Source organism: Notamacropus eugenii, chromosome 1, assembly GCF_028372415.1.
Source record: "Notamacropus eugenii isolate mMacEug1 chromosome 1, mMacEug1.pri_v2, whole genome shotgun sequence".
Lineage (NCBI taxonomy): Eukaryota > Metazoa > Chordata > Mammalia > Diprotodontia > Macropodidae > Notamacropus > Notamacropus eugenii.
The window spans coordinates 750,175,017-750,200,310 of NC_092872.1; the positions used below are offsets into that span (position 1 = coordinate 750,175,017).

General features: G+C 38.0%; 1 long non-coding RNA gene across 1 annotated transcript in view; it reads left to right on the top strand.

Moving 5' to 3' along the window:
* Window positions 1-14,196, top strand: part of LOC140528837 (uncharacterized) — a 28,913-nt gene extending 14,717 nt beyond the window's left edge. Inside the window, exon 3 of the long non-coding RNA XR_011975315.1 lies at window positions 13,744-14,196. This is a non-coding gene — a long non-coding RNA (uncharacterized lncRNA). The remainder of the gene's footprint in view (window positions 1-13,743) is intronic.
* The last annotated feature ends 11,098 nt before the right edge of the window (window positions 14,197-25,294 follow it).

The following is a 25,294-nucleotide window of genomic DNA, read 5'->3' on the forward strand; positions in this document are numbered from 1 at the left end:
AGTGAAAGGAGCAGAACCAGGAGAACTTTGTGCACAGCAACGACCACAGTGTGCGAGAGTTTTTTCTGGTAGACTTGGAATTTCGTAATAACGCAAGAATTATTAAAAAAAAAAATCCCAGTGGTTTTCTAAGGCAAAATGCCTTCCACACTCAGAAAAAGAAATATGGAAGTCATTCACAGAATGTAGCAGATCATGTTTGTGTGTGTGTGATTTTGCGTATTATGCTTTGATTTGTTATATGATTTCTTCCATTTATTTTAGTACGTCTGCATAGCATGACTATAGTGAAAACGTACTCAATAGGAAAATATATGTAGAACCTATACAGAATTGTATGCTGTCGTGGGGAGGGAGGGGGGTAGTAGGGGGTAGGTGTGGGGGGAATAAAATTTTAATTTTATGGTAGTGATTGTAAAACATTAAAAAATAGTAATAATAAAATAAAATTTAAAAAAAAAAAGAAGATATAGGCAGTAACACAGTAGTGATAAGAGATTTCAATGCCCCTCTCTCAGTTTTGGATAACTCTAACAGAAATATTAAAAAAAAAAAAAAGGAAAATGTGGAACTGAATAAATTTCTGGAGAGAATAAGAGTTAAAAGACTTGTAGTGTCTTCTAAATGGGACACCAGTAGAATATAGATATTTCTCTGCACTATATAGAAACTTAATAAAAATTGTACATGTACTAAGACGTAGAGATATTGCAAAGAAATGTTAAAATGCAGAAATAATCAAAACATGCTTTATAAGGAGTAACGCAGGAGGAATAAAGGGAATTCAGGGAAAACAAAATACACAGACACTTAATGAAATCCTAACTAATGAATAGGTCAAAGAATAAATCATAAAAACAAATAATAATCATATAAAAGTAAATTGTAATGATGAAAGAACATGCAAAAACTTCTGGGATGCAGCTAAAGTAGTCCTCTGAAGGGAAATCGTATTCTTACAATCATATATTAATGAAATAGAAAAAATAATGAACTGAATATTCATTTTTAAAAATTAGAAAATCAGCACATAAACAAATCTAAAATAAGAATGAAACATGAAAAATTAAAAATTAAAGGCAAAATAAATAAACTGGAAACAAAAGATTGAAACAATAGAGTTAAAGCCGATTCTTTGAAAAGGCTAAAGAAGTTGATCAATCCCTAGCTAATCTAATTTCTCAAAAGAGCAGAAATTCAGATTAATAAAATACCAAATGAGCAAGACAAAATCGCAGCAAGACCTGAAGAAATGAAAAGAATATTCAAAATATACTACACATACATTGTTGGTGGAGTTGTGAACTGATACAAACATTGTGGAGAGCAATTTCAAACTATGCCCAAAAGGTTGTAAAAATCAAAACATAACCTTTGACCCAGCAATACCACTTCTAGGGCAGTATACCAAAGAGATCATAAAAATGGGAAAAGGATCCACATGTACAAAATTATTTAGAGCAGCTCTTTTTGTAATGGCCAAGAACTGTACCTTGAGGAGATGCCCATCAACTGGGGAATAGCTGAACAAGTTGTGGTACATAAATGTAATGGAATACTATTGCGCTATAAGAAATGATGAACAGGCAGACTTCAGAAAAACTTGTAAAGAGTTATATGAACTGATGCTGAGTTAAGTGAGCAGAACAAGGAGAGCAGTGTACACATTAACAGTCACAGTGTGCAATGACTGACTTTGATAGACTTAGCCCTTCTCAACAATGCAAGGACCTAAAACAATTTCAAAGAACTCATGATGGAAAATGCCATCCACATTAAGAGAAAGATCTATGGAGTCTGAAATCGGAGCAAAGCAGATTATTTTCTCTTTTTGTTTTGTCTTTTTCATTCTCATGGTTCCTCCTATTCATTCTAATTCTTCCATACAACATCACTGATGTAAAAGTATGTTTAATAGGAATCTATATGTAGAGCCTATATCAGATTGCATACTGTCTTGGGGGGGATGAGGTAGACATGAGCAGACAATTTAAAACTTCTGGAAGTGAATGTTGAAAACTAAAATAAGTAAATTAACACACACGTGTATATATACATACATATTACATATATATGTGTGTATATATATATACATATGTAATCTTATGCATAGTTATATGCTAAGAAAACTGAGAACCCAAAAGAAATAGAGGAAGACCTTTGAAAACCTAACATATGCAAACTATCAGATGGCCATATAAAAATTTAAATAATCAGATCTCAGAAAAGGAAATAGATCTATGTGTAAAATAACTACCCAAGGGGGAAAAAACCTCCTGGATCTGAAGAATCCACAGGAGAATTTTATCAAGCTTCAAAAGATTAGTTAACAAACACGTTTCACAAATTATTTTGGAAAGTTGAGAAAGTAAGAACCCTGTCAGAAATCTTTTATGCAACATAGTCTTAATAATTAACCCAGGGAAATATTAAAAATGGAAAAAAGCCTATAGGCCAATATCATTAATAAATATGGATTCAAAAATTTTAAATTCAAAAAAAAAAGCAACTTAATCCAAGAAATCTTTCATTGTGAACAAGTGGGATTTATACCAAGGACATAAGATAGTTCAACATTAGGAAAACAATCAGCACAATTAATCATATTAAAAACTAACAAATGATCATCTCAATGTATTCAGAAAAAGCCTGAAAAATTCATTATTTTATGTTAAAATATTTAAAAATCCTATAAAACCGAGCCATAGAGGGACCTTTTTACATCATAAAAAGTATATATCTTAAACAAAAGCAAGTATCATATGCAATAGAGATATGCTAGGACCATTTCCAGTAAACATGGTGGTGAAGCAAGGATGCTTTTTCTCTCCACTATTATTTGATATAGTTCTGTAAATACTAGCTAGAGCAATAAAAAAAGAAAAGTTAATTAAAGGGATAAAGATAGGTAAAGAGGAGATAAAACTGTCCCTATTTACTTATGATATAATGGTCTACTTGGAGAATCCCAGAGAATCATCAAAGATACTAAATGAAACAATTAATAGCTTCAGCAAAGTTGCAAGCTACAAAATATGTCCTCAATAATAGTATGTCTGTATTATAATAACAAAACACAAGAAGCAATAATAGAAAGGGAAATCTCATCCCAACTAACTACAAAGTGCTTAAAATAATCTGGGTAGCAACCTCCCAAAGCACCCAAAAGAGCTGGGTAGATTCCATCAAAAAGGTTCCTTAAAGGAATGAAGACCTACATAAATATCTGGAGGACTGTTCAGTACTCATGGCTGGGCCATGATGATATATGATAATGCTATCAAAAAATGACAATACTATTAAAATTAATTTACACTTTTAGTGCTATCTCAATCAAATTTACCAAGGCATACTCTACAGAGTTTGATAAAATAATAGCACTATTCAGCTGGGAAAAAGACAAAACATTTAGAATACCAAAGGAAATTATGAAAGGAAGTAAGAATGAATAGCACTTACAGACCTCAGACTGTATTATAAAACAGCAGTCATCATAAGCATCTGTTTTTGGTTAAAATGTGACTCAGTGAATAGAACCTGCAGTCAGGAAAACCCGAGTTTGAATCCAGCCTCAGACACTTACTAGTTGTATGACCCTGGGCAAGTCACTTAAGCTTGTTGGCCTCAGTTCCCTAAGTGTAAAATGAGCTGGAGAAGGAAATGGAAAACCAGTCCAGTATCTTTGCCAAGAAAACCTCAAATGGGGGGGGGGGGGGAGGAGCCAAGATGGTGGAGTAGAAAGATACGCATATGCTAGCTCCTAACCCACAGCCCATAAAATACCTGTAAAAAAAAAACTCCCAACAAATTCTGGAGCCGCAGAAACCACAGAACAACAGAGCAGAAGAGATTTCTGTTCCAGAGAGACCTGAAAAACCGACGTAGGGGGTCCCTCGCACACCAGACCAGAGCAGAACCCAGCCCTGCCTTGGCCACATGGCACTGAGGGGAGCAGATCCAAGCAGGCTTCAGGGAAGGAATCTCCAGCAGCAGCACAGGTCCCTCCACCCACAGGTGCCAAAGGTCAGTGAGAGGGTCTTTTAAGCTTGCTGAGAGGGGAGCAGGGTGTCCCCATGACTCAGGCTCCCTTGGGAGGCAGCAGCAGACAAGGGCTCCCAAAGCAGGCAGGAGCTTAGATCCATTGTTGAAGGTCTCCTGGTAAACCCCCTGAGGGAACTGAGCCCCAGTGGCGACCCTGTCCCCACCTGAGCACCTGAACTTAATCTCACACTGAATAGCAGCCCTGCCCCTGCCCAAAGCCCTGAGGCTGGGAAGCAGCATTTGAATCTCAGCCCCCAAAAACTAGCTGGGCAGAACTGGAAGCGAGGTGAGTGTGGAGAGGAAACTCAGAAGTCAAGTCACTGGCTGGGAAAATGCCCAGAAAATGGGAAAAAAATAAGAACATAGAAGGTTACTTTCTTGGTGAACAGATATCTCCTCCCATCCTTTCTGATGAGGAAGAGCAATGCTTACCATCAGGGAAAGACATAGAAGTCAAGGCTTCTGTATCCCAAACACCCAAAATAAATATTCAATGGGCTCAGGCCATGGAAGAGCTCAAAAAGGATTTTGAAAATCAAGTTAGAGAGGTGGAGGAAAAACTGGGAAGAGAATTGAGAGGGATGCAAGAAAAGCATGAAAAGAAGGTCAATACCTTGCTAAAGGAGACCCAAAAAAATGCTGAAGAAAATAACACCTTGAAAAATAGGCTAACTCAATTGGCAAAAGAGGTTCAAAAAGCCAATGAGGAGAAGAACACTTTAAAAAGCAGAATTAGACAAATGGAAAAGTAAGTTCAAAAGCTCACTGAAGAAAATAGTTCTTTCAAAATTAGAATGGAACAGATGGAGGCTAATGACTTTATGAGAAACCAAGAAATCACAAAACAAAACCAAAACAGTGAAAAAATGGAAGATAATGTGAAATATCTCATTGGAAAAACAACTGACCTGAAAACAGAGCCAGGAGAGACAATTTAAAAATTATGGGAATACCTGAAAGCCATGATCAAAAAAAGAGCCTAGACATCATCTTTCATGAAATTATCAAGGAAAACTGCCCTGAGATTCTAGAACCAGAGGGGAAAATAAGTATTCAAGGAATCCACCGATCACCACCTGAAAGAGAGCCAAAAAGAGAAACTCCTAGGAACACTGTGGCCAAATTCCAGAGTTCCCTGGTCAAGGAAAAAATATTGCAAGCAGCTAGAAAGAAACAATTCAAGTATTGTGGAAATACAATCAGGATAACACAAGATCTAGCAGCTTCTACATTAAGGGATCAAAGGGCGTGGAATATGATATTCCAGAAGTCAAAGGAACTAGGACTAAAACCAAGAATCACCTATCCAGCAAAACTGAGTATAATACTTCAGAGGAAAAAATGGTCTTTCAATGAAATTGGGGACTTTAAAGCATTCTTGATGAAAAGACCATTGTTGAAAAGAAAATTTGACTTTCAAACACAAGAATGAAGAGAAGCATGAAAAGGTAAACAGCAAAGAGAAGTCTTAAGGGACTTACTAAAGTTGAACAGTTTACATTCCTACATGGAAAGACAGTATTTGTAACACTTGAAACTTTTCAGTATCTGGGTAGTTGGTGGGATTACACACACACACACACACACACACACACACACACACACACACAGAGACAGAGAAAGAGAGACAGAGAGCACAGAGTGAATTGAATAGGATAGGATCATATCTTAAAAAAATGAAATTAAGCGATGAGAGAGAAACATATTGGGAGGAGAAAGGGAGAAATGGAATGGGGCAAATTATCTCTCATAAAAGAGGCAGACAAAAGACTTTTAGTGGAGGGAAAAAGAGGGGAGGTGAGAGAAAAACATGAAGTTTACTCTCATCGCATTTGACTAAAGGAAGGAATAAAACACACACTCATTTTGGTATGAAAACCTATCTTACGATACAGGAAAGTGGGGGAGAAGGGGATAAACAGGGTAGGGGAGATGAAGGAAGGGAGGGCAGTGGGAGGAGGGAGCAATTTGAAGTCAACACTCTTGGGGAGGGACAGGATCCAAAGAGAGAATAGAAGCAATGGGGGGCAGGATAGGATGAAGGGAAATATAGTTAGTCTTACACAACACGACTATTATGGAAGTCATTTGCAAAACTACACAGATATGGCCTATATTGAATTGCTTGCCTTCCAAAGGAAACGGGTGGGGAGGGATGAATGAAGAGAAGTTGGAACTCAAAGTTTTAGGAACAACTGTCGAGTTCTGTTCTTGCTACTAGGAAATAAGAAATGCAGGTAATGGGGTATAGAAAGTTATCTTGCCCTACAGGACAAAAGAGAAGATGGGGACAAGGGAAGGGAGGGATGCTAGAAGAGAGGGCAGATTGGTGATAGGGGCAATTAGAATGTTCATTGTTTTGGGGGGGAGGGGACAAATGGGGACAAAATTTGGAACCCAAAATTTTGTGAAAATGAATGTTAAAAGTTAAATAAATAAATTTTTTTAAAAAACCTCAAATGGAATTACAAAGAGTCAGACATGATTGAAACAACTGAACAACAAGATTCCAAATCTTTCCAGTGTACCACCAACATACTTCTCCCTAGAGATGTGATCATGGGCTTAATTCCCTATTTAAACTGTTTCTTCATCTGAAAAATAGGGACAATAGTACTTATCCTACCTACATCACAAGGTTGTTGTAAGAAAAGTACTTTTGTGAGAGGACACTATGTGACAGAGTGGACAGAGTTTTGGGCCTGGAGTCAGGAAGATATCTTCCTAAGTTCAAACCTGATCTCAGACATCTACTAATTCTGTGACCCTGGGCAAGTCACTTAACCCTGGTGGCCTCAGTTTTCTCCTCTGCCAGTGAGGGTCACAAAGAGTCAGACATGACTAATCAACTGAACAACAATAAATGAATGAAAGAATATGACAAATAGCCATTCCCCAATAAATAAATGGTCTGAGGACAGGGACAAAGAGTTCTCCAAAGAACTACAAATGTTCACAACCAAGAGAAAAGTTGCTCCAATCACTATAATTAGATAAAATCAAATCAAAACAGCTGTGAGGCTTAACCTCAAAACTTGAACATTGCCAAAGATAAAAATAGTAATAGTCAACGTTGGAGGGTTTGTGGTAAGATAGCGCACTAACACATTGTTGCTGGAGCTGTGAAGGGGTACAACTCAGTTTTGGGCAAATAACCTGCCTAAACTGTTCATATCCTTTGAACCAGAGACTTCATTTGTGTGTTGCAAACACCAAGGAAGCCATAAATAAGAAAAGAAACCCCCATGTGCTCCAAAATATTTATGTCAGAAATTTTTTGTATTATTTAAGAATTGGAAGCAAAGTAAATGCTCAGCACTTGGAGAATTCCTGCTAACAAGTTGTTGTACATGAATCTAATGGAACACTTCTTACTGTAAGAAATGATGTGTGTGATGAATACACAGAAGCAGGGAAAGATCTATATGAACTGCTGCAGAAGGAAGTCCGCAGAGCCAGGGAAATGATCTACTCAGCATCTAAAATGATACAAATTAAAAGAACAATACACTAAAAAGTCAAAAGTAAATGTAACACAATTATAATGGTCAAACAGGACTCAAAGGAAGAGTTACTTAATTATTTGTGGAAGGGAAATGAGCACAGGTGCTACACATTGTGCAGGTTTGGGGACATTTTCAGTGTATCAATATGTCATGCTGACTTCATTTCCCTGTCTAAAAAAAATGCTGTTTGCCATATAGGATAGCTCTCAGACAGAGGAAAAGGGAGGGATGTATGGGATACTACAGTGACATAAGAAACAGAAAATAGTAAAAATGTATTAGAAATTTAATAGGGATAAGTGGCAAGCCATATACATGAGTTCAAAAAAATCAGATTTACTAGAAACATTCAAGGTTAGGAAGCAATATGTCTGCAAAAGATCTAGGGGTTTCAGTGGAATGCAAGTTCATTATAATTCTAGAGTGAGTGAGAAGAAGAAAAATCTGATGCAAACTTCAGCTATGTTACAAACATAGAGTGACAATCTAGAACCCTCCAAACTCTATCCTTGTCAGACCTTGTCTAATGTATTGTATTCAGTTTCAGGCACCAAATTTTAGGAAGGCTATTGATAAACTTAATTAGAACTCCAAAATAATGATAATAGGCAGCAATTCCCTATTGCTTTGGGAGTTGCCACCTTTAAGAGCAGTGAGGTTTGCAGAGTGGATAAAGAGGTGGCCTCAGATTTCAAAAGACCTGAGTACAAATCTTTCCTCTGGCTCATCCTAACTGTGTGACCTGCAGAATTCATAAACTGCGCTGGGTACAAGTAGTCCTTCACAGGACAAGCCCCATAAAAAGATTGAACAAAATCACTTTCTGTGTAATCTTACTTGTTCCTCAGAACAGAACGTTGGGGTGAATAATACTTCATATTCATTTTATAGACAAGGAAAGAAGAGGCCTCATGATTTACCCATTCTCATGTAGCTTCTAAGAATCAGAAACAGGGGACAGAACCAAGCTGGCACAGTAGAAAGATGCACATACTCTAGCTCTTCCCCCACAGACCATAAAATACCTGTAAAAATGGCTCTGAACAAGTTCTAGAGCAGCAGAAGCCCCAGAACAACAGAGTGAAAGAGATTTCCAGCCCAAGGTAGCATGAAAGGACAACAGGAAAAGTCTGTCACACATGGCATGGAGCAGAGCACAGCCCAGGCTTGGCCACACAACACCAGGAGGAAGAGGACTGGAACAGGCCTCAGGAGCAGAATCCCCAGCAGCAGCAGTGTTTCTCAGATCCCTCAACCTACAAACACCAAAGGCAACCTTAAGAGTCAGTGAGAAAGCTTTTTCACCTCAATGACAAGGGAGCAGGGTCCTTCTCTAGACCTGGCGTTAGGTGGCAGCAATGGAGGCAGCACCAGCAGCCGTGGTGGCAGCTGCAACAGTGGCGGCAGCAGCAGCAGCTGCAACAGCGACAGCAGCAACAGCATCCATTTGTGGAGCCCTCAGCCTAGAACCCCTGGGGAAATTGAGCAGCTGATCTGAATCTCAGCCCTGAGCACAACCCTGGAGTGAGCAGGAATGCTGGCATGGCAGAGCTGGAGGCAGTTGTGGAGAGGGAATTCTACTACTGGCAGATTCTGGGCAGAAAAGTGTTTGGTTGCTCCCAGACCAGTGCACAGGCCAGGAGAGGAGTAAACTCCTCTCCCTTGATTGTGCCACCCTGGAGGAACTCAAAACTTACAGGTCCCCAGAGTATACCCTCCTCTTGATAAAGGACTCAAAAGTCAAATAACTGACTGGGGAAAATAAGACTATACAAGGTTACTTTTGTGGTGAACAGGTATTTTCTTCCATCCTTTCAGATAAGGAAGAACAATGCATACCATCAGAGGAAGTCAAGGCCTCCAATACCTCCAAAATAAATATGCAATGGTCTCAGGCCATGGAAGAGCTCAAAAAGGATTTTGAAAATCAAGTAAGAGAGGTGGAAGAAAAACTGGGAAGAGAAATGAGAGAGATGAAAGAAAAGCATGAAAAATGGGTCAACACCTTGCTAAAGGAGACCCAAAAATATGCTGAAGAAAATAACACCTTGAAAAATAGGCTAACTCAATTGGCAAAAGAGATCCAAAAGACCAATGCGGAGAAAAATGCTTTTAAAAACTAGAATTAGTCAAATGGAAAAAGAGGTTCAAAAGCTCACTGAAGAAAATAGTTCTTTCAAAATTAGAATGGAGCAGATGGAAGTTAATGACTTTATGAGAAACCGAGAAATTACAAAACAAAACCAAAAGAATGAAAAAAGGGAAGATAATGTGAAATATCTCATTGGAAAAACAACTGACCTGAAAAATAGATCCAGAAGAGACATTTTAAAATGGAACTACCTGAAAGCCATGATCAAAAAAAAGGGCCTAGACATCATCTTTCATGAAATTATCAAGGAAAACTGCCCTGAAGATAATATCCATAACTCTTGAAACTTTTCCCAGTATTTGGAGGTATTATACACACACACACACACACACACACACACACGCACATGCACACACACACACACACACACACATAGACAGAGAGCACAGGATGAGGTGAATAGAAAGGGATGATATCTAAAAAAATAAAATTAAGAGGTGAGAGAAGAATATATTGGGAGGAGAAAGGGAGAAATGGAATGGGGCAAATTATCTCTCATAAAAGAGACAAGGAAAAGCTTTTTCAATGGAGGGGAAAAGGGGGAAGATGAGAGGGAAAAAATAAAGCTTACTCTCATCACATTTGGCTCAAGGAAGGAATAACATGCACCCTCAATTTGGTATGAAAACCTATCTTACACTACAGGAAAGCAGGGGAGAGGGAATAAGTAGGGAGGGGGGGATGATGGAAGGGAGACCAAATGGGTGGAGGGAGCAATTAGAAGTAAACACTCTTGGGGAGAGACAAGGTCAAAAGAGCGAATAGAAGAAATGGGGGGCAGGATAGGATGGAGGGAAAAATAGTTACTCTTATACAACATGACTATTATGGAAGTCATTTGCAAAACTACACATATATATCCTATATTAAATTGCATATCTTCTCAGTGGGGATGGGTAGGCCGGAAAGAAGGGAGAGAAGTTGGAACTCAAAGTTTTAGGAACAAATGGTGAGAATTGTTTTTGCATACAACTGGGAAATAAGAAATACAGGTAATGGCGTATAGAAATCTATCTTGCCCTACAGGACAAGAGAGAAGATGGGAATAAGGGAAATGAGGGGTGTTAGAAGGGAGGACAGATTGGTGGAAGGAATAATCAGAATGCAAGGCATTTTGGGGTGGGAGAGGGGAGAGATGGGGAGAAAATTTGGAACTCAAAATTTTGTGGAAATGAATGATGAAAACTAAAAATAAATAAATAAACATTAAAAAAAAGAATTAGAAACAGGATTTGAAACCAGGTCTTTCAGTCCCCCAGGTCAGCACTCTAGACCCACTTCCATGCTGCTACTCAAACAGAAGCCATCCAACCCAACTCTGACTTTTTCCTCTCCATAGATAGGACTTAAATTCTAACTCCATTCTTAAGGCTTCCTCATCTCCACGTCATGAATTGACAAAATATTGGGAAGGTATGAGTACAGCTTGCTTCATCTCTGCTTTTAATTATCTCCTGATGATTCTCATGAAACTTCACTCAAATATCTCCATTGAAGCTCCTCCCTCTTCCCTTAAGCTCAAGTTTATCTCATCTCCTTTAGATGAAGCAATAAAACAGCTTATGATTCAGACACTTCTCTGGCAAACTCTTAAAACTTGCCTAAGCAGCCCCAGTGTTGTGAAAAACACACTAATGACCTAGGTTCATATCCCAAATCTGTCACTTATTGCCTATGTGACCTTGGGAAAATCCCATCCTCTCTTTGTGTTCTTAACTCCTCATCTATAGAATAAAGAGGTTGGAGTAGATGAACTCTAAGATCCTTCCCAGTTCTAAACCTACAATCCTTGAGCCACACACATTTAACAAGTGACAGAGCTGGTTTCAGACTCAGGGTCTTTGTCTCCTAATCCCTTTCCATTCTAGAATCTGGCTAAGAAGCTATCAAAAAGACCTTAGTGTAGTACCTGACACACAGTAGACTCTTGATTAATGCTAGTTGACTATCTGATTATAACAATGCTATTAAAAATGCATGATAAAACTAGACAATTCTATGTATACTCATATTTTCCCAATCTTTATCTAGTAAAATATCTACATTTCTCGATATTTATTAAATTCATAGTAACAAATAAATAAATAAAATGTTAGGGGATGAGAATTAGACCTGAAATTTCCCTGATTTAGTAAACTCTTTCCACCAAAGTAAGCTAGTACCTTGAGTGTGACTTACAGTCTTTTTAACATTTTTATTATTTTATTTTTAATTTATGGAATAAAATAAACATTTCCATAACATGGTATCATAAAAAGATGATTGCACATGAAACTGCAAATCTATACTGCACAACTCTCTACTCCTCTTGAATATATAATAAAGTTATCATGTATTTTTTTCCTCTCTTTCTTTACAATCTTAAAGAGTTGACAAGAGCCCTGAATAATAAAGTGGCTTACAAGGCCAACAGCCGGGATGGATCGATCTCGAGTTAGACTTGAACCTATATCTTCCTGATTTTGAAGACAAGCTTCTATCTACTCCATGGCACCCACCATATTTTAAGAGCATAGATTCTAGAGAATTCCAGAATCAATGAGCACAGATAATATCAGTGTAATATGAATATATTCCATTCAAGGCTGGGTTGTGTTTGAGATAGCCTTTGTTTTGCTTATTTTTAGCTTAAATATTCTTTTCTTAGTTTTATTGGGTTGGATAATTTACACCAAATGTTAAGACACCTCTTGGACCTGGTCCACAGTGGAACTCTCGGGCAAAGCTGCATGGATCCTGTGGGGACTGGAATTAAAGCTCCAGAAGGGAGTATGGAAGGGAGCTGCTAGAAGGGACTCAGCATTGGGTCTCAGGGTGGAATGAATATTTAAGTGAGAATGAGAGTGAGCCCTGGAACCAGAAAGGCTCAGAGTATCAGTAGAATGGCTCAGAAAGAGGTTCCCATTTTGTTTTACCCAGCTCAAGTTAATTTCTTTTTAATTTTGTTTTCTTCTATAAGCAGCCAAGATTCAGAGAAGAACAGATGGCCAAAGACACCCTCCCAGCCGTTTCCCATCTGCTTTGGAATGTCTTGTAGAGTACACACTTTTTGTCTTCAAATAGTATAACCCACTGTTGAACGAATTTGCTCAGTTTAGAAATGCAGGAGGGAAATACATGAATATTATTCTTTTATATCATTTTTCACCTGAAGAAAGAGAAAAATTAACCATTTTGGGGTTTTTTTTTGCTAGTTTCAGAAGGCTTCTTGTGCACTAAATAAAATTTATCTTCAGATGATAAAATAATTACCCAATATGAATGGCATTGGATGTGATGGAAGTTAAAAGCAATTAAAGTTCTCAAATATTAATAGTTGTATCATGTGAAGTGAATCAACTTTTTAGAAAGTGTAAAGCTCTATACACTTGCTTGTGGACCTCAGATATGGAATCAGATGACTGTGTATTTAACCTGGGCTCTGCACTAACTATCCAGGACCCTGGTTGTCCAATAAAAAAAAAATCATTGGATTTGGGATGAGAGTGTTTCTTCTCTGTCACTTCCTAATGGTATGAGCCTGAAGCACGTCATATTCCCTCTCTGGGCCTCCTCTTCTTCCTCTTCAATTTGAAGGGGTTGAACTAGCTGCCTCTGAGGACTCTCCCAACTCAGGATCACTGGAGTTCAGAGTTCTAAATGACCTCAGTAGTGCTCTTTGCCTGAGAAAATATTATGCCTGCTAACATCACTGACACATAGTCATCTTTCCATCTTCTTTGCATGAAGACCTCCAGGGAGGGAGTACCCAATACTTTCCAAGGCAGCCCATTACAACATTGTAAAACTTTAACTTCTAGAAAGCTTTCCTTTACATGGACCCTAAATCTGGTCCTTGGCCACTTTTAAGGCACTGAGGCAATATTGGTAAAGTCCTTAGCACAGTGCCTGACACATAGTAGGTGCTTTAGAAATGCTCACTTCCTTTCTTCTTTCTACTCATTTATCCTAGTTCTCCTGAATAACTGAATTCTCCCTCTCACTACCTTATTATATCTCTGGACTAAGACTGTAATCTATTTCCCAAATTCCTTATCTTCACAGAACCCCAGAATTGGAGAATAGAAAGGATCTCATTGGTCATCAAGAAGAAATCCTTGCCTGGAAAGTCCTCATTCAGCATCTACTTGAAGACTGCTGAGGAGATGGAATTCACCTTCTCTCAAGCACATTCATTCCATTTTGGGAAATCTCTAATTGCTAGACAAGTTTTGCTCATATCAAAATTTAATTAATAAATTCCAACCATGGCTCAGCCCTTTGGATCATGATAGAAAAATTCCAATCCCTCTTCCATGTGACAGCTCTTCAAATATGTGAATGTGGCTATCATGTCCTCCCTAATCTGTCTTCTTCAGACTTAACATCTCCAGTTCTTTCCATGAATCTTCATATACCATGGACTCAAGGATCTTCCTCCTCTGGATGTTCTCCAGCTTACCAAAGTCCCTTTGAAGTGTGATGACCAAAACTGTGCCCAACATGTTAAAAGCAATCTGATCATGACAGAGTACAGTAATACTATCAATTCCTTATTCCTAAAAGTGAATGTTTTGATTAATACCACCTAATGCTGTGTTGGTTTTCTTGGCTGCTGTATCACACTATTTAGACATATGGAGGTCAAAGTCTACTAAAACCCTCAGGATAATGATGATGATAAATAGTCAGTATTTATCCAGTGTTTTGAAGCTTTTAAAATATAACAAATATTAACTTATTTCATCCTCACAACAACTCTAGGTATTAACAGCTGAGGAAACTGAGTTGTATGGGTTAAGTGACTTAAGTTACTGTTCTAGGCACATTAGGTATAGAAATATAAAAATAAATGACTCAATCAGTATCACAGGATTTTAGAGCAGAAATAGACCCTAGGCATCATATACTTCAATCTATACTTGAATTAGAATTCCCAGTGCAATATCCTTGACAAGTAGTTATCCATTCTTTACTTGAAGACCTTAAAGATGGATCCAAAGTGGATAGAACACTTGATTTGAACGGGTGAAGATCCAAATGAAAATCTAACCTCTGAACTCATCAGCTATGTGACCTTGAGCAAGTCACTTAACCTATACAATTCAGTACAGATCCTGTCTGGATGCCAATGGGAGCTTGACAGAAATTTAGTAAGCATTTAGTGAAGTCTTCAGTGTTTATTCATTTCATTCATTCATCTGTTGTGTCAAGCACAGTGCTGGGTACCAGAATAGGAATTACACATACTCTCATATGTTCTTTCTGTATTGGATGGTTTTACTGAACTTTGTCTTTTTTTTAATCTTATGAGGCAATGACTCATTAAATGGGAAAGGAATAGATTAACAAATGAATGTGGTGAAAAAACAATAGTATCAACTACATTTGTAAATTACAGTTTTAGAGAGGTGTTTTAGGATACCAAGAAACAAAGCCAATTGTTCAAGGTCACATAACTTATGTGTGTCAGGGGCGGGAACTGAACCTAAGCTAACTTCAAAGCCATCTCTTTCACCACTATGCCACCCTGCTTCTTCTTCTTCAAAACAAAATTAGTAATAACAAAAATAATTATTGCTGTTCAAACATTTCATTCATGTCCAATTCACCATGACCCCATCCTGGCAAAGATACTGGAGTGGTTTACCATTTCCTTCTCCAGCCCTTTTCACAGATGAGGAAAATGAGACAAAAATAAGTGACTTACCCAGGTTCACACGACTAATGTCTGAGGCTGGATTTGAATTCAGAAAGATGAATCTTCCTGACTCTAAGTCTGCCACTCTATCTGTTGTGCCACTTAGCTGCTGCAGTAAAAATAATATTTAATGGTTTTTTTAATGCATGTGATTATTTTATCTGTTGGTAAATTTCTTCTGTACTTGTAGTTATCAGAAAAGACATTGCCATATCCAATTGTCCTAGGGAAACTTTCCCAGGATACCTTCCCCTCTCAATTAAAGCTATAGATTCAGGCTAAACCAACTTCATAACCAACTTCTTCTGCTTGCATATAACTGGGACTGAGAGACCCTAAATTTTACCCTAGGAAGGTTTCCGAAAGCTTCATAAATGCAGGAAAACATACGCAAAGTCTATTTTTAATTCCATTTTTCCATGACAATTTTATGAACAGCTGCTGAGTTCAAAGAAAGTGCATTTACTAATTCATGCCATCTATATGCAAAGTCATGAAAAATCTCAGACTTGATGGGCTACAGCTAGTTTCAACAAAAGCCAAACATTTGCATGTATAGGACATTGCCCCATGGTGCAGTGGAGAGAGCAATAGGTTTGAAGTCAGAAATTCTACTGCCTTTGTGATCCCGGGCAAGCCTCTTTATCTGCCTAGAGCTCAATTTCCTAATCTGTAAAATGAGAATGCAGGATTCAGTCCCTAAACTCATTCACCTCTAAATCACTATTCCTATGATCTTTCCAAGTATCCTAAACCCGAAGCTAAACTTCCTTTCTAAAATGGCTTCTATGTATGACTTCTGGTAGAATCAGTGATTTTCAACCAAGCATAAAGCCACATGTCCTTTCAAAGCAATGAACAGAAGGATGAGCTGATGGACTTCACATCCAGTTGGGACATGGAGAGAATTATAAGGAGGAAGAAGTCAACCAAAGTAAACATTGTAGAAAGAACCATATACCAGTCATCAGGAGACCTGAATTCTAGTCCCAAGTCTTCCACTAACTAGTGATGTGTCTTTGGAGGATCTCAATTTCTTCCTCTGGAAAATGAAGGGATGGAACTAGTCCAGAAGTGTCAGACTCAAGAAGAAAGGGAGCATAAGAATCCCTAAGGGTTTTATATTGACTTAGAAAACTATGTATTAACATTATCTATTTTCTGTTGTACTTTTCTTTTTATTTAATATTTCCCAATTACATTTTAATCTGCATTGGCCTCAACACCTCTGAACCAAACTATCTCTAAAGATCCTCCAATCACATTCCATCATTCTAACAATTCTTGGCTCAAGATAAATGTCTTAAAAATGTCCATTGAACTGAATTAAATTCTAGTTCAATTCTATCTTATCAAGGCTGATGTAGACCCTGGTATGAATAAACCTAGGCTACATGTAGGGAAAACATGGGATGAAGGCAGAAATTTGTAAAGGTCACTATTACCCTCTTCTCTTTCTAGTTAATAGAGTACCCCACTTAGAATTTTCTCAATGAAAGTAGTTTTACAGTGGCCTCATTGATACATTTCTAACCCAGCCTCTTGATTTCCCTATTTCTAACAAGGACATCCAGGTTCAAAACTTCAGAGTCATTCTCAACTCAACCCACTTTACCCTCAAGATCCAATCCAATCAGTTGTCAAGTCTTATCCATTCTATTTTTCCAGTATCTTTATATGTGACTTCTTCTCTTCCTTCATTTCATAACCACTCTGGTACATGCTCCCATCACCCATCCCTGGACTAGTGGTATAACCTCTTAGTTGACCGTTCTACATCCAACCTGTCCCCTCTCTAATCTATCACAATTCCTAAAATACAAGTCATTCCCATCTTCGAGATGTTTCAATGCCTCCTTATACTTTTAGGGAAAAAATAAACGCCTCCATTTGGTGATAAAGATCTTCATGATATGACTCTTACCTGTGTTTCCAAATAGTACCCATTGCCTCTCCATTAAAATCCCACTCTTGTTACGACCTATGTGACCTTGGACCAATCACTGTACCTCCATGGACCTCAATTTACTGCTCTCTAAAATGAGGAGATGGAATTAGATGGCAATTCAGGCCATCACATATCTAAATCTATCAGCATGAACAAGTCACTTAACCTCAATTTCCTCATCTATAAATTAGGGCAGTTGGACTCAATGACTTCCAAGGTCCTTTCCGGCTCTAGTGGAGTTCCTGCCATCAATCTGGGATTCTTGGTATCCTGACATAACAGTAGCTTATGTGGACATGACATACTTTCTACATGAGGTCCTTCCTGATCCTCCCAAGTGCTAGCACCCTCCCTCCCAAACTACTTTTTATTTAATTACTTCATATATGTTCTCATTAATTTTGTTATTTATGCTGAATAAGTTTATATATGTCCTTGTTGTCTCCCCCACTAGAATGTAACCTCCCTAAGAACAAGGATGGGTGTATTCTTTCTATTTGTACAGTTGAGTCCAGCACATGGCCTGGCACATAGTAGGCACTTACTAAATCCTTGTTTGATTGATATAGGATTTGATATAGCCCTTTACACACACTATTACATTTCCACCTCACAACCCTGTGAGGAATTGCGGCATAGAGGCTAGAGTACCCTTCATGGAATCAAGAAGCACTTGATTCAAATGTCAAAACATACATGCTGACTGGGTGAGAAAGAGCAAGTTGTCTAACTTCTCTGAGTCTTGGTTTCTCCAACTGTAAGAGGTATATGATAAAACCTGTCATGCGGGGCTACAAATGAGATCATACATGCAAAGAGCCTCACAAACCTTTAAAATTTTGATGCACTCATTCCTAATCAAAACCCTGGAATGCATGGGAATAGATGGAGCCTCTCATAGCATGATAAGTAATGCCTATCTAAAACCAAGAGACAGCATTATCTGTAATGGGAAAAACTAGAAGCCCTCCTAATAAGGTAAGGAGATAAAGCAGGATGTCCACCATCACCACCATTATTCAATATTATGCTAACTATGACAATGCCAAGAAAAAGAAATTGAAGGAATAAAAATAGGCAGCAAGGAAACAAAATTATCACTCTTTGCAGATAATATGATAGTACACTTGCAGAACCCTAAAGAATCAGCTCAAACCCTAGTTGAAACAATGAACGTCAGTAAATTTTCAGGATATGAAGTAGACCCACATAAATCATCCGCGAGTCTACATACTACCAACAAAACCCAGCAGCAAGAGAGAGAAAGAGAAATTCTTTTTAATGTAACTCAGATAATATAAAATACTTAGGAATCTACCTGCCAAGAGGAACTCAAGGACTATATAAAAACAATTCAAAACACTTCTCATGCAAAACAAATCTAAACAATTGGATAAATAGTAATTCCTCATGAGTAGGAGGTGCCAAAATAAGTGACAATTCTTGCTAAGTTAATTTATTTATTCAGTGCCATAGCAATCATACAAACAATGGATTATTTTATAAAGCTAGAAAAAAATAACAAAATTCATCTGGAAGAACGAAAGATCTAGAATACCAAGGGAACCAATGGCGGGAAATGTGAAGGAGGTGGCCTAGCAATTCCAGATTTCAAACTATATTTCAAAGTGGCAATCATCAAAGCAATCTAGTAGTGACTAAGAAACAGAATGGTGGGTCAGTGGAAGAGATCAGTATACAATACACAGTAAACAGCCATAGTAATCTAGTGTTTGATAAATGCAAATATCCAAGCCTTTAAGGTAAGAACTCAACATTTGACAAAAATTGCTGGGAAACCTGGAAAGAAGTTTGAAAGAAACTAGGCATATGCTAACATCTTACACCATATACCAAAATAAGGTCAAAATGGATAAATGATACAGACATAAAGGGTGACATAATTAGTAAATTAGGGGAGCATGAAAAAATGTATATGTCAGATATATAGCTAAGGGAAGAGTTTATAACCAAGCAAGACATAGAGAAGATCACAGGAAGCAAAGTAGATAATTTTGATTACATGAAATTAAAAAGAATTAAAAAGCTTTTGCAAAAAAAAACTAATATAGTCAAAATTAGAAGTAAAATGAAAAATTGCAGGGAACTTTTATAGCAAGTTTCTCTGATAGAAACCTCATTTCTCAAATATATAGGAAAGTAAACCAAATTTATAAAAGAGTCATTCCCCAGTTAATAAGTGGTCAAAGGATATGAACAGGCAGTTTTTAGAACTGAAAGGTATCAATAGTCACATGAAAAAAGTGCTCCAAATTACTACTGATAAAAAAATACAAGTCAAAAAGCCCTGAGATACCACTTCACACCTGTCAGATTGGCTAACATGACAGAAAAGGAAAATGACAAACGTTGGAGAGAATATAGAAAAATTGGAACACTAATGTACTGTTGGTGGAATTTTGAACTAGTCCAACAATTCTGGAGAAAAATTTGGAACTATGCCCAAAGGGCTATGAAACTGTGCATACCTCTGATACAGCAACACTGCTACAAGGTCCATATCACAAAGAGATCAAAGGAAAAGTATCTAATTTATATAAGAATATTTATAGCAGCTCTTTTTGTGGTGGCAAAAAATTGGAAATTCAGCAGAGGTCCATCAATTGGGGAATGGCTGGACAAGTCGTAGCATATGATTTTGACAGAATATTATTGTGTTATGAGAAACAACAAGCAGGATGGTTTCATAAAAAAAAAAACTGGGAAGACTCATATGAGCTCATGCAAAGTAAAGTGAATAGAACTAGGAAAACATTGTTTACAGTAACAGCAATACTGTATAATGATGAGCTATGAAAGACTTAGCTACTCTGATCAAGATAATTCCAAAGGACTCATGATAAAAAATGTTATCCACTTCCCAGAAAGAGAACTGATAAACTCTGAATATAGATTTAAGAGAATTTTTTTAATTTTCTTTGTTTCTCATGTTTTCATTTTTATCTAATTTCTTTTGCCACATGCATCAAAAAGACTTTATGGAGAACTCACACAGGGCAAGCATTCACATGGTGGTCAGAAGAAGTGATACAAAGACACCCTCAAGGTCTCACTTAAGAACTTTGGAATTGATTGTGTGACATGGGAGACACTGGCACAGGACAACTCAGCATGGCTTGCCCGCATCAGAGAAGGTGCTGTGCCCTATGAGCAAAGTAGAATTGAGACAGCTCAAAGGAAATTCAGAATGTGCAAATTTAGAGTATTCACCTGAAATGTTCGCGCAAAGTATTAGTGCCCAACCTGTGGTAGAGCCTTCTGTGCTCTACCTGTGGTAGAGCCTTCTGAGTTCATATTGGTGTGATCAGCCACCGTCGGAACACTGAAACTTGACTCTAGCACAGTGATGCCATTTTGGTCCTCTTTGATAATAAAGGACAACCAACCAATGAACCAATATGAAAGACATATTGCATGACTTCATATGTATAATTGGTATCAAATTGCTTGCTTTCTCAGGAGAGAATGGGGAGGAAAAGGATTTCAAAATCATTTTTTTTAATTATCGTTAAAAATTTTAGATGTAATTTTGAAATATACATATATACATATATTTTTAAAAGAAAATCTAAGGACTACAATTGAGGATGGACTTGGGAAAATGGACTATTCCCCAATGGTATGCTTAATATCCAGTCTAGTAAAAATGTGGCTTACTGATGAAAAACTAAAGAATATGTGTCAGGAGCTTATGAACTCAATGGCAAATCATATGAAATAAATGACTGTAGTAAAAGGGATATATATTGCATATCAAAATTTTAAGCTGTATAAATTAAAGTTTCTTGTATACCAATACATTTAATTATCATACTTTTCACCAGTTGAATTGCGTCCCCCAAAAAAGTGCTGTTGCAATGTCTACTGTCATTTACAGGTACTATAGGTCATTTTCCCCCCATTTTATAGTGATACTAGGAATGGAAAAGTTAAGTGGCCCCTCCCAGGTCACAGAGCTAGTATTAGAGGCCAGGTAGGTGTCCTTTACTCTATGTCCAGTTGTTCCTGTAACTTCAAGTTTCTTAAAGGCAGAATCCCCTCCTAATTGCCTTTGTATCTGCCTAATCCTGTATACGCAATTTGTTTAAATTCAAAGGTTTCCCTAGTAGTTCCCTTTCATCTACTGATAAAGATCACAGCCCTCTGAAAACCTTAACAGATGACCTTTGGAGATAAATCTCTTCAACTGAAAAAAAAAATCATCACTTGATGAAACATTTCCTGATAAGTCTCTTTATGTAGGAATTCCCAAAGCACCATTCACAGTTAAAAGTGGGGGTCACCTGGATTTCTTGGATACTTGGTTACATCCTGCAGAGCCTTTAGAAAAACAGAAAACCAGTTTGGGATCCAAATATTTAACAACCATATGACAGAGTGCTCCAAATCATGAATAAAAAGAGTAATGAAAATCCAAACAATCTTCAGGCTCTGCCTCACCGACTGCAAATTGTCAAAGATGACAAAAAATGGCAGTAGTGTTGGAGGCATGCTGACATACTGTTGGAGAAGCTGTGAAATGGGCACAACCATTGTGAAATGCAATTTGGAATTAGGCAAATAAGTGGCTATAATGTACATACTCTTTACAACCAGAGATCCCCTTACTGGCTTTATGCCCCAAAGAAGCCATTGTTAAGAGCAAAGTCCTCTTATACATATAACAGTGCTTTTTGTGATAGCTAAGAATTGGAAACAAAGCAGATGCACATTAAATGGAGAATGGCTAATCAAATTATGGTACATGAATAGAATGGAATAGAATACAATATTACCATTCTGTAAATTATTTCTGTGATGAATGCAAAGAAGCATCAAAAGATCTTTATGAATGAATACAGAGGGAAGCAGAACCAAGAAAATAATATACACGGTAGCTAAAATAGTACACATGATAGAAATAACAACAAAAATCAAAAATATATATGGCAACATTGAAAAGAACAGGCATGGTTTTGAACGAAGAGATATGAGAGGATACTTCCCACCCACCTTTGTTGCAGGAGTAAAAGGTCCACAGGTGTTGCACATTGCCATTTTTTTCAGATTTTTAAAAATATATTACTAGGGGGGTGGAGCCAAGATGGCAGAGTAGAAAGGCACACATATGGAGGCTTTCCCCACACAGCCCATAAAATACCTGTAGAGAGGGACTCTCAACAAATTTTGGAGCAGCAGAAGTGGAGAACAACAGAGTGGAGGAGATTTCTAGCCCAGGGTGACCTGAAAGGCCCACAGAAAATGCCCAGCCTTGGCCTTGTGGCTTGTGAACAGCCCTTGGGGGCAGAAACTCCAGTTCTGGAATCCCCAGTTCCAGTAGCAGCAAGTTCACAGATCCCTCAACCCACAGGCACAAAAGGTCAGTGACAGGGCTTTTTCAGTTGGCCAGGAAGGGCCTTCCCATAGCTCCAGCCTCAGGCTATGGCCACAGAGCCCATATGAGGTGGGCAGTAGCAATTCTCACAGCAGCCCCCACAGCAGCCTGTATCCATTGTTGGATCGTAAAAATCCCTGGGGGCACTGAGGAGCTAATTATTACCTTGGCCCTGAGTAGAGGCCCTGAGGGAGCTGGTCTTTGTCTCACACTGAATGGCGGCCCTCCCCCCACAGCTTGACTGAATCCCAGCCCCCCAGTGCTGACTTGGCAGAACTGGAGGCGAGATGGTGGTGGAGAGGAAACTCTGCTAAGAATCTGAGCACAAAAATCTCTTCCTGTTCCCAGACCAGTGTACACACTTGATTGTGCCACTTTGGAGGAACTGAGATCTTACAGACCCCCAGAATACACCCTACTCTTGACAAAGGACCCAAAAGTCAAGTAACTGGTTGGAAAAATTCCCAAAAAGGGGGAAAAAAATAAGACTATGGAAGGTTATTTTCTTGGTGAACAGATATCTCCTCCCATCCTTTCAGATGAGGAAGAACAATGCTTACCATCAGGGAAAGATATAAAAGTCAAGGCTTCTGTATCACAAACATCCAAAATAAATATTCAGTGGGCTCAGGCCTTGGAAAAGCTCAAAAAGGATTTTGAAAATCAAGTTAGAGAGGTGGAGGAAAAACTGGGAAGAGAAATGAAAGAGATGCAAGAAAAGCATGAAAAGCAGGTCAACACTTTGCTAAAGGAGACCCAAAAAAATGCTGAAGAAAATAACACCTTGAAAAATAGGCTAACTCAATTGGCAAAAGAGGTTCAAAAAGCCAATGAGGAGAAGGATGCTGTACAAAGCAGAATTAGTCAAATGGAAAAGGAGGTTCAAAAGCTCACTGGAGAAAATAGTTCTTTCAAAATTAGAATGGAATAGATGGAGGCTAATGACTTTGTGAGAAACCAAGAAATCACAAAACAAAACCAAAAGAATGAAAAAATGGAAGATAATGTGAAATATCTCATTGGAAAAACAACTGACCTGGAAAATAGATCCAGGAGAGACAATTTTAAAATTATGGAAATACCTGAAGGCCATGATTAAAAAAGAGCCTAGACATCATCTTTCATGAAATTATCAAGAAAAACTGCCCTGATATTCTAGAATCAGGGGGCAAAATAAATATTGAAAGAATCCACTGATCACCTCCTGAAAGAGATCCAAAAAAAGAAACTCCTAGGAACATTGTGGTCAAATTCCAGAGTTTCCGGGTCAAGGAGAAAATCTTGCAAGCAGCTAGAAAGAAACAATTCAAGTATTGTGGAAATATAATCAGGATAACACAAGATCTAGCAGCTTAAAGGTATCAAAGGACATGGAATATGATATTCCAGAAATCAAAGGAAGTAGGACTAAAATCAAGAATCACCTACCCAGCAAAACTGAGTATAATACTTCAGGGGAAAAAAATGGTCTTTCAATGAAATAGAGGACTTTCAAGCATTCTTGATGAAAAGACCAGAGCTGACAAGAAAATTTGACTTTCAAACAGAAGAATGAAGAGAAGCATGAAAAGGTAAACAGCAAAGAAAAATCATAAGGGACTTAGTAAAGTTGAACTATTTACATTCCTACATGGAAAGACAATATTTGTAACTCTTGAAACTTTTTTCAGTATCTGGGTAGTTGATGGGATTACGCACACACACACACACGCACACATGCACACACACACACACATATACACAGAGAGAGAGAGAGAGACAGAGACAGAGACAGAGAGCATAGGGTGAACTGAATAGGATGGGATCATATCTTTAAAAAATGAAATTAAGGGGTGAGAGAGAAATATATTGGGAGAAGAAAGGAAGAAATGGAATGCGGCAAATCATGTCTCATAAAAGAGGCAAGTAAAAGACTTTTCAGTGGAGGGAAAAAGCAGGTAGGTGAGAGAAAAAAACATGAAGCTTACTCTCATCACATTTGACTAAAGGAAGGAATAAAATGCACGCTCATTTTGACATGAAAACCTATCTTACAACACAGGAAAGTGGGGGAGAAGAGGATAAGCAGGGTGGGGAGGATGATGGAAGGGAGGGCAATAGGAGGAGGGAGCAATTAGAAGTCAACATTCTTGGGGAGGGACAGGGTCAAAAGAGAGAGAAGAAGAAATGGGGGGCAGGATAGGATGGAGGGAAATATAGTTAGTCTTACGCAACATGACTATTATGGAAGTCATTTGTAAAACTACACAGATATGGCATATATTGAATTGCTTGCCTTCCCAAAGAGGATGGGTGGGGAGGGAGGGAGCAAGAGAAGTTGGAACTCAAAGTTTTAGGAACAACTGTTGAGTATTGTTCTTGCATACAACTAGGAAATGAGAAATACAGGTAATGGAGTATAGAAAGTTACCTTGCCCTACAGGACAAAAGAGAAGATGCGGAATAAGGGAAGGGAGGGATGTTAGAAGGGAGGGTAGATTGGTGATAGGGGTAATTAAAATGCTTGGCATTTTGGGGTGGGGGAGGGGAGAAATGGGGAGAAAATTTGGAATTCACAATTTTGTGGAAATGA